Below are 13,578 nucleotides of genomic sequence, written 5' to 3' on the forward strand. Positions count from 1 at the left end.
GAGGGAAGCCTCCTTAGCCATTGTGGAGCAGACCCAAGTCATTGAGCAAGTGGAGTCGGGTTTTGTCCATTCTTCTGAAGGGGTGTCAGGGAGAAAATCTAAGTCCCCCGTCACTGAAGACAAGGAGGCCTCTGGGACAGGGATGGAGATCATCCTCACAGAGGACCAAATCCCAGATGTTCCTACCCAAGGTGCCCCTGCCTCTGTGGGGATTGGTCCTGAGGGATCTGAAGGCATTCCACTAAAGACCGGGGATAAGCGCCCAGCCCCTTCTGGAACATCCTCCCCATCTCCTGCTCGGAAGAAATCCAGGACCGCCACAGGGTGGAGAAAGGTGTTCCTGCTGTGCCTTTGTTGTCCTCTTCTGACAACGCTCTAAACGCGTCGGACATTACGTCTGAATCTCCAGCTAGTGCTGTTGCCGAACTTCTTAGAGAGCGAATGTTCGACGGAATTACCGAGGCCTCGGATCCGCGTCTTCTTGCCCTGACTGGTCTCTTAGCCAGTTCTACCAAGGAACAAGCGTCCTTCCAGTCGCGCTCTCGTGAGGAGCTCGGATCAACGATTAGGGAGATGCTTCTAATGGTAAATTACTTTTCCACTTCCCTTTTAGTTTGCTTTATTTCTCTCTTGACGATTGTTATTCCCTACTAGGTGACGGGCCTCTTTATGGAGGTGGATGTTCGTGATCGCTCCTTTCGGGAGTCTGTAGACCGTCGGATTGAAGAGGCGCGTCTGGATGAAAATTTGTCTGCAACTAGGGACGCCAGGGGTAACCTTGCAGCAGCTCGGGAGCATACCCAGTTCCTCCAGGTAGAGTTGCACTCTGCGCTGGAGGTCATTAAAAAGGCTGAAGAGAAGGCGGCTGAGACAGCAGAGCACACTAAGTCTTTAGAAGCAGAGCTGTCTCATACTCGCAAAGTTCTCAAGGAGTCTGATGAGAGAGCAGCTGCCGTGGAGGCTCATTGTGCAGAAGTTTTAAAGCAGCTGTCCTCTGTGACGGAGGCCCTTCGAGAGAGAGATGAGGCTGTGAGCCAGAAAACTGAGGTCCAGCGTCAATATGAGGCCTTAAAGGCTGATTCTGAAGGACTGCAGGTTCACCTAAAGGAGGTGAAAGCTCAGAAGGAAGGGGCCCTAGCTCGGGTAGAAGTCCTTGAGCAGGAGCTGAGCATGAGCTCTGAACGTATCAGAGTCCTGGCTTCATCGGCGGAGGAGTCTCAACTTCGCCACCAACAGCTCAACCATGAAGTCAGAACCTTGGAACGTAAGTGTTCAGCCCTTCTCAAGGTAGTAAAACATGTTGAAGGCAGGGCTCAGCTAGAGCGTGAGCAATGTATAGCGGAGTATCAGGAGTCTGATGAACTGAAGAGGAAGATCGAGCAGGCCTGTGAGGTTCACCTTCAGGACTACAAAGATTCTTCTGAATTAAAGGCGTTTGTAGCTGAGGCTTGTGAAGCATATCTTGATGAATATAAAGCTTCCGCTGAGATGGAGTCGACTATTTTTAAGAAAGCCTTCCGTATGTACGTGACCGGTTACAATCGTGGTTTAAGGGAGGCTAGACACGCTCCTGATATTCCTTTGGAAAAGCTTCGTAAGCCCGAAGTGGACTCGGATGGCGAGCCAGTGTTATATGGGGAAGATGATTTCCCTATGCCTAGAGGGGACTGTCGTGTTGGAGGTCCGTTGGCTGTATCTTCTGAAGAAGAATCCGAGTCGGATGGGGGGGGCGAGGAAGTTCTTGGGTCAGAGGGAGACGACCCTAATTCTGAGAAGGAGGATCCCCCCCTAGGGTCAGAGATTGCCCCTGTTGTTAATGTCGAAAGGCCTGATCCGAAGGAGGCCGTGCTTCCTCCAGGTGTAGTAAATAAAGATAGTGTAGGCGAGGATGTGATCACAGATGTGAGTCCTTTGAGGACTATTTTTCCTTCCACCTCGTCCGAAAAATAAATTGTAACAATTATTTTAATGAAACTTTGATTCCTTTTCCCTTGAACTACTCTTGTTCTTCATATTTATCTCTGCTTGTAATATTTATACTACGTATTCTCATTTATAAGCTTTTTCCCCACTGAATCAATCTTAGGTTGTGAGCTCAGTTCTTGGCTAATTGTCTGAGAGATCAGGTCTCATATCTTTTAATGGCGACTGGCATGTTTGTTTTTCTATTTTTAGCCCTTTCTTCTTGGTTGTGACTTCGGATGTCTGTTCCAGACAAACTGATTTGGGTTTTGAGTATAGCCTTTTTTCCTTCATTTATCTTCCTGCTGGTTTCTTCGTTTATGAGCCTTGTTATAGAGGGAGCTCGGCTTTTCGCTCGGCCTTTATACTTCGAACGTTAGGGTACAGAACTATCCGAACTGGGAGCTCGGCCTTTTCTTCTTACCCAGGCTTTAAGTAGTAGCAGTCATTTCGAGGTCGGCGTCTTTTCGAGGTGGAGGTGGTGCAACATTTTCTGAGGTAGGGTTTTCTGGATTTGGATAGTAGGGTGGAGGTGGATACATTGGGTACTGAGGGTACGGTGGGTAGTATGGTGGGTATGGCATCTGTGTGGGGTAAGGGGTGAAACTAGGGTAATCCGATGTACCTCCCATCGAATACCCGGGATGTTGTGAGAAATGTGGGTAGTGAGGTGGCTGTACAAATCCCGAGGCCTGAGTGCCTCCTTGGGACTCTCCCATCCCTTCTTCCGGCATACTGACTCCCAAACTGCCATCCCTCCTCTGTTCTACGTCCATATCATCCCCCATATCCTCTGACGCTCCTCCCTGAACTGTTCCTCTGACTGACCTGCTTCTACCCAGATCCAGAGACCTTCTAGGGTCTCTTGCTACTCTGTCCCTGTTGGACCTGCTAGACATTGCCCTAGGCAATGCTGGAGAACGGGCGCTCATGCCCTCATCCTCAGGTGGTACTCCAGTCAATCTTGCTGATCGACGAGTTTCTCTCATCCTGTTTTCTGAAAAACAGTGCGCAACACAAGCAACATTAACATCATATGGTTCATGTGGGCACACATGAACCCTCATCACATACATCACATATCATAGCATATCATTAATGCACATGCTTATTATCATGGCATTTCACATCATCATGCAAGACAGGACTCCACATCCTATCCTAGTGGACATGATCTTTCCTATTGTGCTTGACCTTCTATAACAGCTATGAGCCCGACACTCTAGGTCCGACCATATGAACCTAGGGCTCTGATACCATTCTGTAACGACCCGAAAATCGGACCGCTACCGGCGCTAGGATCCGGGTCGACTTAAGGCCGCCGGGACCCGTAGCAAGCCTAACATGCATCCTGTGAACCTGTTTAATCCCATACATGATCAACAACATGCATAAAAGTTAAAACTTTTCTTTTCACATACTGCCACCAACTAACTCAACCAGTGCATACTCTGAACATATACATAACATAGTCCCTCTATGGGATCTCATCAAGCCTTAAAGGCAATACAACCTGTGTTGAGTTAGTTTACATAAACATCATAACATAAGATCATGTACATACAAAAGGGATTAACAATATGCTATGGTCAAGCACAACTCTATCCTCAATAACCTCATTACATAACATACTGAATATTTTCACATATCAATTTGATCATAATACAATTGTCATGTCCACAATCTAGCTATTACATGCATATGACTTTCTTTTTCTCTTCTTGCCTTCTCTATCTATCCCGTACCTGCAAACCTGGGGGTTAGGGGAGAGGGGTGAGCTAGATGCCCAGTGAGTAGAACTATAAAAAGAGTATTTAAAACATGCCATCATGAAATACGTCACTGCGCAAACAAATCACACCACGGATGGACTGATTCAAAAATCCCTCAACTCCATGCCCGGCCCTATTATGGGCACCACAGGACTTCGTATTGCCCGGCCCTATTATGGGCACCACAGGACTTCGTACTCGGAGTTATTGCCCGGCCCGATTATGGGCACCACAGGACTTCGTACTCAGAAGGCTAATGAATCATCCTAATGTCCATCCACTAACATCTATCACAACAATGCAATGCGGCATATTCGTGAATTCTAATGCACACAACCTATAATATGATCATGATGCATGAAGCATGATAAAAGCATTTCATTTCTTAATTTAAATGGTTAAGTTTAGTTCCACTCACCTCTGGCTGACTCTGACAAACTCTGTAGCAGCTGGCTCACTGCTGGGGTCCTTGGTTCCTCGGGTCCGAACCTACACAGGTGGACTCCAATGAGGGACCAAACGTATATAAACATGACTCTAAAATATCCCCCAAAAACCCCCTAAAACATCATGAAAACATCACAGAAAATATGCATGAAATGGCTGAACAGGGCACTTTCGGCGGCACCTTCGGCGGCCGAAAGTCCTGGACAGAGACGAAACTCAGCTAGGTTCGGCGGCACCTTCGGCGGCCGAAAGTGCCAGACAGAGACGAAAGTCTCTTTTCGGGGGCAACTTCGGCAGCCGAATGGCCTGCCTCCCCAGCCATGTTCGGCGGCCGAAAGTACCTTCGGCTGCCGAACCTGGTTTCTGCCAAAGGGCAGAAACTTGGCTCCCTTTGTACATTTCTTCTCCAAACCTCCCAAACATGCATATTTTTCAACCAAAGCATGCATACAAGTTCCTAGGGGCCTCAAACATGCATATACCCCATCTACAACACTTCAAACACACAAAATCCACACACATTGTTCAAAACATCAATATAACCCATAAACTCAACATATAACCTAACATGCATTTCTACCCATAGATCTTGCATAAAACTTACTTAAAACACATAAGGAGCTTAAGATCGGCTCTTACCTCTTGAAGATCGAGAGGGAGACGACCTAAACTTGGAGATCCACGAAAATGAGCTCCTGAGTTCCCAAAGCTCCAAAACTTGGTTTAAAGGCTCAAAAATCTTCAAAACCAAAGTTATAAACTTGTTAAAACCATGAAAAATCTAAGGAAAACACTCAAGATTGAGGGAGGAGCGGCGGAGACTCACCTTGGCCGACGAAGGGGGAAAAAGCTCGCCCGTGCGGACCAAGGGGACCCTTTTATAGTGGCTGGCCAGGCCACGTTTCGGGGGCCGAACGTGCCTCCGTATCCATGCAATGTTCGGCGGCCGAACATTAGGTTCGGCGGCCGAACCTGCAATTCCCTCACTCATGCTTTCGGGGGCCTAACGTGCCTCCTAATCACATGCATGTTCGGCGGCCGAACTTGACTTTCGGCGGCCGAACCTGGGTTTTCCTCCAATGCTATTTTCATGCAAAAACTCATTTAATTTCATACTTAAAACCATTAAAAACATGAAAACATTTTTACAAAAACATGATTCTACCCTTCTAGAGGTCTCCGACATCCGAGGTTCTACCGGACGGTAGGAATTCCGATACCGGAGTCTAGCCGGGTATTACATTCTCTCCCCCTTAAGAACATTCGTCCCCGAATGTTCCTCAACTAGCACATGCAAGGCATACAACATATCATACACATAAAACACATAGAGACTAACCTTAAAAGAGATGAGGATATTGCCGGAGCATAGACTCCCGTGTCTCCCAGGTGCATTCTTCTATATTGTGGTGGTTCCACAGGACTTTCACCATCGGGATTTCCTTGTTTCTCAGCTTTCTGATCTGGGTGTCTAAGATCCGTACTGGCTGCTCAACATAGGTGAGATCCTCTTGGATCTCCACATCAGGCTCACTAAGAACCTTGCCCGGATCTGACACAAACTTTCTCAACATAGAAACATGGAAAACCGGATGGATTCTCTCCATTGAAGCAGGTAAATCCAGCTTGTACGATACATTCCCAATCTTTTGCAAGACTTCAAAGGGTCCGATGTACCGCGGAGCCAGCTTACCCTTCTTCCCGAACCGAACCACTCCTTTCATTGGAGACACCTTGAGCAATACCAGATCCCCCTCCTGAAACTCTACTAGTCTTCTGCGGATGTCTGCATAACTCTTCTGTCTGCTTGCAGCCGTCTTGATTCTTTCTCTGATTAAGGGTACCACCCTGCTGGTGATCTCTACTAACTCAGGCCCTGCCAAGGCCTTTTCTCCAACTTCCTCCCAGCAAACAGGTGACCTGCACTTCCTTCCATATAAAGCTTCATATGGAGCCATCCCGATGCTAGCATGATGGCTGTTATTGTAGGCAAACTCCACCAAAGGTAGATGTTGCCTCCAAGAACCGCCAAAATCCAGCAAACACATTCTGAGCATATCTTCAATGGTCTGGATGGTCCTCTCTGACTGTCCGTCTGTCTGTGGGTGGAAGGCAGTGCTAAAATCCAATCTAGTACCCATGGCATCCTGCAGACTCCGCCAAAACCTGGAGGTGAACTGGGGTCCTCTATCTGACACTATAGAAACAGGAACCCCATGCAGTCTGACTATCTCATCAACGTACACCTGCGCCAGCTTGTCCACAGAATAGCCACTCCTGACAGGGATGAAGTGAGCAGATTTGGTGAGTCTGTCCACAATCACCCATATGGAGTCCAATCTGTTGGACGTCGCCGGTAACCCAACTACGAAGTCCATAGCTATATTCTCCCATTTCCACTCTGGAATAGGTAGCGGGTTAAGCATTCCAGCCGGCTTCTGATGTTCCAGCTTCACCCTCTGACACACTTCGCAGGCTGACACAAACTGTGCCACTTCCCTCTTCATCGCTGGCCACCAATATACCTTCTTCAGATCTTGATACATCTTGGTGGCTCCGGGGTGAACGCTGTATCTTGCATTATGAGCCTCTCTCATAATGTCTCCTTTTAGCCCTATGTCATCTGGTACACACAATCGACTCCCATAGCGGAGGATCCCCTTATTGTCGAATCTGAACTCACTGTCCTTGCCTGACTGAACAGTCCTGGCAATCTTCACTAACTCTGGGTCCTCATGCTGTTTCTGAGCCACTTGCTCCAGAAACACAGGTGTCACTTTCATCTGAGCAACTAAGGCGCCTGTACCAGACAACTCCAACTGTAGACCTTCCTCAATGAGCTTGTAAAACTCCTTCACTACTGGTCTCCTCTCTGCCGTGATGTGGGATAGACTGCCTAGTGACTTCCGGCTTAGGGCGTCTGCCACGACATTCGCCTTACCCGGATGATACTGAATCTTGCAATCATAGTCACTCAGCAACTCTACCCATCTCCTCTGTCTCAAATTCAAATCTCTTTGACTCAGGATGTACTGCAGGCTTTTATGATCGGTGAAGATCTCACATTTTACCCCATAGAGGTAGTGCCTCCACATCTTGAGTGCAAAGATTACTGCTGCCATCTCAAGGTCATGTGTGGGGTAATTCAACTCGTGCTTCTTTAGCTGCCTAGAAGCATAAGCAATCACCCTCTCATTCTGCATAAGCACACAACCCAGTCCCACACGGGACGCATCACAAAAGACTGTAAAGTCCTCATCACTAGATGGCAGAGCTAAAACTGGTGCTGACGTCAATCTCTTCTTAAGCTCTTCAAAACTTTCCTCGCACTGGTCGGTCCACAGAAATTTCTGATTCTTCCTAGTTAGTCTGGTCATAGGAGCTGCTATCTTGGAGAAGTCCTGAACGAACCTCCTGTAGTAACCTGCCAAACCCAAGAAACTCCTGATCTCTGTCACTGAAGTGGGTCTAGGCCAGTTAGCCACAGTTTCTGTCTTCTTGGGGTCTACCTCTATTCCACTCTCTGACACTACATGCCCCAAGAATGAAATGCTCCTCAGCCAGAACTCACACTTAGAGAACTTGGCATACAAGCCATGTTCCCTCAAGGTCTGTAGAACCAACCTCAGATGATGGGCATGCTCCTCTGCATTCCTGGAATACACTAAGATATCATCTATGAAGACAATAACAAAGTGATCCAGATACTGGCTAAACACTCTGTTCATGAGATCCATGAATGCTGCAGGGGCGTTAGTTAACCCGAACGGCATCACAAGGAACTCAAAATGCCCATATCTGGTCCTGAAAGCTGTCTTTGGTACGTCCTCTTCCCTGATCCTCAACTGATGGTACCCCGATCTCAGATCTATTTTGGAGAAACAACCCGCTCCTGCTAGCTGGTCGAATAGATCGTCGATCCTTGGCAATGGGTACTTGTTCTTAGTAGTGACTTTGTTCAACTGTCTGTAGTCGATACAAAGCCTAAGGGATCCATCCTTCTTTCTTACAAACAAAACCGGAGCACCCCAGGGTGAGGTACTCGGTCGGATGAAGCCCTTGTCTACCAGCTCCTGCAACTGCTCCTTCAATTCTTTCAATTCTGCTGGCGCCATCCTGTAGGGAGGGATAGAGATCGGTCGGTTTCCAGGCATCAGTTCTATCTCGAACTCTATCTCCCTAGCAGGTGGTAAACCTGGCAGCTCGTCTGGGAACACATCTGCGAACTCTCTCACCACTGGCACTGAGGCGGGATCTCTAACCTGAATACTAAGCTCTCTCACATGAGCCAAATACCCCTGACATCCCTTCCTAAGCAACCTACGAGCCTGAAGAGCTGAGATCATACCTCTAGGTGTACCCCTCTTGTCTCCTCTGAAGACGACCTCTGATCCATCCTGACCTCTGAACCTGACTACCTTGTCCCTGCAGTCCAAGGTAGCACCATGGGTAGATAACCAGTCCATCCCTAGAATGACGTCAAAGTCTGTCAAATCTAGAACCACAAGGTCGGCGGACATGCATCTCCCCTCAACAAAAACTGGACTACACTGACAGACTGACTCTACCACTGATGGATCACACTTGGGTCCACTGACCCAGAGAGGACACTCTAATCCAGAAGTCATCAGACCTAACCTCCCCACGGCTCTCGGAGCGATAAAAGAATGAGATGCACCAGGGTCCATCAAGGCATACACATCTGAACAACCAATAATGAGATTACCTGCCACCACGGTGTTGGATGCGTCTGCCTCCTGCTGTGTCATTGTGAAGATCCGTGCCGGGGCTGACGGACCTTCACCTCTGAAACCCGCTGAAGAAGAGGCTGCTCCTCTCCCTCTGCCTCTGCCACTGGCCTGAGTCATGGCTGGAGCTGCTGGCTGCGCTACACTGCCTGAAGCTGTCTGCTGGGACTGAGCCATCGGGACTGCTCTTGGACAATCTCGAGCCATATGCCCCTCCTGACCACATCTGAAACAGGCGTTCGTCCCAAACCGACATGCTCCCCTGTGTGGCTTACCACACCTCGCACAAACTGCATTATCCGCACCAGAGCTTGAGCCACTCCCAAATCCCAGACTAGACTTGACCTTGTTCCAGAACTTATTCTTCTTACCCTTGGGCTTACTCCATCTCTTACTGCCTGGAGCTGCTGCACTCAGGGTAGAGGGATCTAACCTTCCCCCACCCGGAGTTTTAGAACCTGAAGACTGTGCCACTGACTGCTTAACTGTCCCCTGAACGATGGCACTAGCCTCCATTCTCCTAGCCATGTCTACTATGGCATGAAAACTCTCTCTATCTGCTGACTGTACCAAGGAGGAATACCTGGGATGGAGCTTCATGATATACCTCCTCGACTTCTTCTGATCTGAGCTAAGGTCCTGCCCAGCAAATGGCAGCAACTCCATAAACCTGTCAGTATATTCGTCTACACTCATGTCATCAGTTTGCCTCAATTGCTCGAATTCTATCATCTTCAATTCCCTTGAACTATCAGGGAAAGCCCATCCTGCAAATTCATTAGCAAACTCCTCCCAAGTCATGCTGTCCACTCTCGGGTTCACATAATTTTTGAACCACTCCCGTGCCTTCTTGCACTTGAGCGTGAACCCGGCCATTTGAATGGCTCTACTGTCATCAGCCCCAATCTCATCTGTAATTGCCTTGACCCGCTCCAAGTACACGAACGGATCATTACCGGTCTCGAACTGGGGAGCACCCAGCTTCATATAGTCTGTCATCTTGACCTTGCTCCAACTGGCTGAGCTAGATCTAGGAGGTTGAGCAACTGGGGCTGCTGGTTCTGCAGGTGGTGGAGGTGGTGCAACATTTTCTGAGGTAGGGTTTTCTGGATTTGGATAGTAGGGTGGAGGTGGATACATTGGGTACTGAGGGTACGGTGGGTAGTATGGTGGGTATGGCATCTGTGTGGGGTAAGGGGTGAAACTAGGGTAATCCGATGTACCTCCCATCGAATACCCGGGATGTTGTGAGAAATGTGGGTAGTGAGGTGGCTGTACAAATCCCGAGGCCTGAGTGCCTCCTTGGGACTCTCCCATCCCTTCTTCCGGCATACTGACTCCCAAACTGCCATCCCTCCTCTGTTCTACGTCCATATCATCCCCCATATCCTCTGACGCTCCTCCCTGAACTGTTCCTCTGACTGACCTGCTTCTACCCAGATCCAGAGACCTTCTAGGGTCTCTTGCTACTCTGTCCCTGTTGGACCTGCTAGACATTGCCCTAGGCAATGCTGGAGGACGGGCGCTCATGCCCTCATCCTCAGGTGGTACTCCAGTCAATCTTGCTGATCGACGAGTTCCTCTCATCCTGTTTTCTGAAAAACAGTGCGCAACACAAGCAACATTAACATCATATGGTTCATGTGGGCACACATGAACCCTCATCACATACATCACATATCATAGCATATCATTAATGCACATGCTTATTATCATGGCATTTCACATCATCATGCAAGACAGGACTCCACATCCTATCCTAGTGGACATGATCTTTCCTATTGTGCTTGACCTTCTATAACAGCTATGAGCCCGACACTCTAGGTCCGACCATATGAACCTAGGGCTCTGATACCATTCTGTAACGACCCGAAAATCGGACCGCTACCGGCGCTAGGATCCGGGTCGACTTAAGGCCGCCGGGACCCGTAGCAAGCCTAACATGCATCCTGTGAACCTGTTTAATCCCATACATGATCAACAACATGCATAAAAGTTAAAACTTTTCTTTTCACATACTGCCACCAACTAACTCAACCAGTGCATACTCTGAACATATACATAACATAGTCCCTCTATGGGATCTCATCAAGCCTTAAAGGCAATACAACCTGTGTTGAGTTAGTTTACATAAACATCATAACATAAGATCATGTACATACAAAAGGGATTAACAATATGCTATGGTCAAGCACAACTCTATCCTCAATAACCTCATTACATAACATACTGAATATTTTCACATATCAATTTGATCATAATACAATTGTCATGTCCACAATCTAGCTATTACATGCATATGACTTTCTTTTTCTCTTCTTGCCTTCTCTATCTATCCCGTACCTGCAAACCTGGGGGTTAGGGGAGAGGGGTGAGCTAGATGCCCAGTGAGTAGAACTATAAAAAGAGTATTTAAAACATGCCATCATGAAATACGTCACTGCGCAAACAAATCACACCACGGATGGACTGATTCAAAAATCCCTCAACTCCATGCCCGGCCCTATTATGGGCACCACAGGACTTCGTATTGCCCGGCCCTATTATGGGCACCACAGGACTTCGTACTCGGAGTTATTGCCCGGCCCGATTATGGGCACCACAGGACTTCGTACTCAGAAGGCTAATGAATCATCCTAATGTCCATCCACTAACATCTATCACAACAATGCAATGCGGCATATTCGTGAATTCTAATGCACACAACCTATAATATGATCATGATGCATGAAGCATGATAAAAGCATTTCATTTCTTAATTTAAATGGTTAAGTTTAGTTCCACTCACCTCTGGCTGACTCTGACAAACTCTGTAGCAGCTGGCTCACTGCTGGGGTCCTTGGTTCCTCGGGTCCGAACCTACACAGGTGGACTCCAATGAGGGACCAAACGTATATAAACATGACTCTAAAATATCCCCCAAAAACCCCCTAAAACATCATGAAAACATCACAGAAAATATGCATGAAATGGCTGAACAGGGCACTTTCGGCGGCACCTTCGGCGGCCGAAAGTCCTGGACAGAGACGAAACTCAGCTAGGTTCGGCGGCACCTTCGGCGGCCGAAAGTGCCAGACAGAGACGAAAGTCTCTTTTCGGGGGCAACTTCGGCAGCCGAATGGCCTGCCTCCCCAGCCATGTTCGGCGGCCGAAAGTACCTTCGGCTGCCGAACCTGGTTTCTGCCAAAGGGCAGAAACTTGGCTCCCTTTGTACATTTCTTCTCCAAACCTCCCAAACATGCATATTTTTCAACCAAAGCATGCATACAAGTTCCTAGGGGCCTCAAACATGCATATACCCCATCTACAACACTTCAAACACACAAAATCTACACACATTGTTCAAAACATCAATATAACCCATAAACTCAACATATAACCTAACATGCATTTCTACCCATAGATCTTGCATAAAACTTACTTAAAACACATAAGGAGCTTAAGATCGGCTCTTACCTCTTGAAGATCGAGAGGGAGACGACCTAAACTTGGAGATCCACGAAAATGAGCTCCTGAGTTCCCAAAGCTCCAAAACTTGGTTTAAAGGCTCAAAAATCTTCAAAACCAAAGTTATAAACTTGTTAAAACCATGAAAAATCTAAGGAAAACACTCAAGATTGAGGGAGGAGCGGCGGAGACTCACCTTGGCCGACGAAGGGGGAAAAAGCTCGCCCGTGCGGACCAAGGGGACCCTTTTATAGTGGCTGGCCAGGCCACGTTTCGGGGGCCGAACGTGCCTCCGTATCCATGCAATGTTCGGCGGCCGAACATTAGGTTCGGCGGCCGAACCTGCAATTCCCTCACTCATGCTTTCGGGGGCCTAACGTGCCTCCTAATCACATGCATGTTCGGCGGCCGAACTTGACTTTCGGCGGCCGAACCTGGGTTTTCCTCCAATGCTATTTTCATGCAAAAACTCATTTAATTTCATACTTAAAACCATTAAAAACATGAAAATATTTTTACAAAAACATGATTCTACCCTTCTAGAGGTCTCCGACATCCGAGGTTCCACCGGACGGTAGGAATTCCGATACCGGAGTCTAGCCGGGTATTACAGTTTTTGTTCCGGGGTGACCTCGGGGCCCTGCCGGCTGCTTTTTGCTTCAGGAGATCTTACGGGATCCTGGTCATTTTTGTTCCGGGGTGACCTCGGGGCCCCGCCGGCTGCTTTTTGCTTCAGGAGATCTTACGGGATCCTGGTCGTTTTTGTATTTCCGGGACGACCTCGGGGCCTCGCCGGCTGTTGTCGTTCCAGGAGATCTTACGGGATCCTGGTCATTTTTGTTCCGGGGTGACCTCGGGGCCCCGCCGGCTGTTTGTGCTCGCAATTTGGTTTGTGGTGTCAGGAAATCTAGGGAATCCTGGACACCTACCTATCTTTTTTATGGAGGAATATTATTCATGATAATAATAAAGATAATCTCATTTGTGTAAAGAACTTGTTTCCTTCATATTTATCAGAATACAATGTTTTTCTTTACAACTATATCAGGGGAAATACCTCTTTAGGTGTTGAATATTCCAAGCGTGAGGCTCCTGGTTTCCTTGCATATCTTCAATCCGGTATACTCCTGGCCGGACTACTTTTGTTATCTTGAACGGGCCCTCCCAGGTCGGTGCTAGCTTACCAGCTGCCGCCCTCTTTC

The sequence above is a fragment of the Manihot esculenta genome, chromosome 13 (assembly GCF_001659605.2).
Source record: "Manihot esculenta cultivar AM560-2 chromosome 13, M.esculenta_v8, whole genome shotgun sequence".
Classification (NCBI taxonomy): Eukaryota; Viridiplantae; Streptophyta; class Magnoliopsida; order Malpighiales; family Euphorbiaceae; genus Manihot; species Manihot esculenta.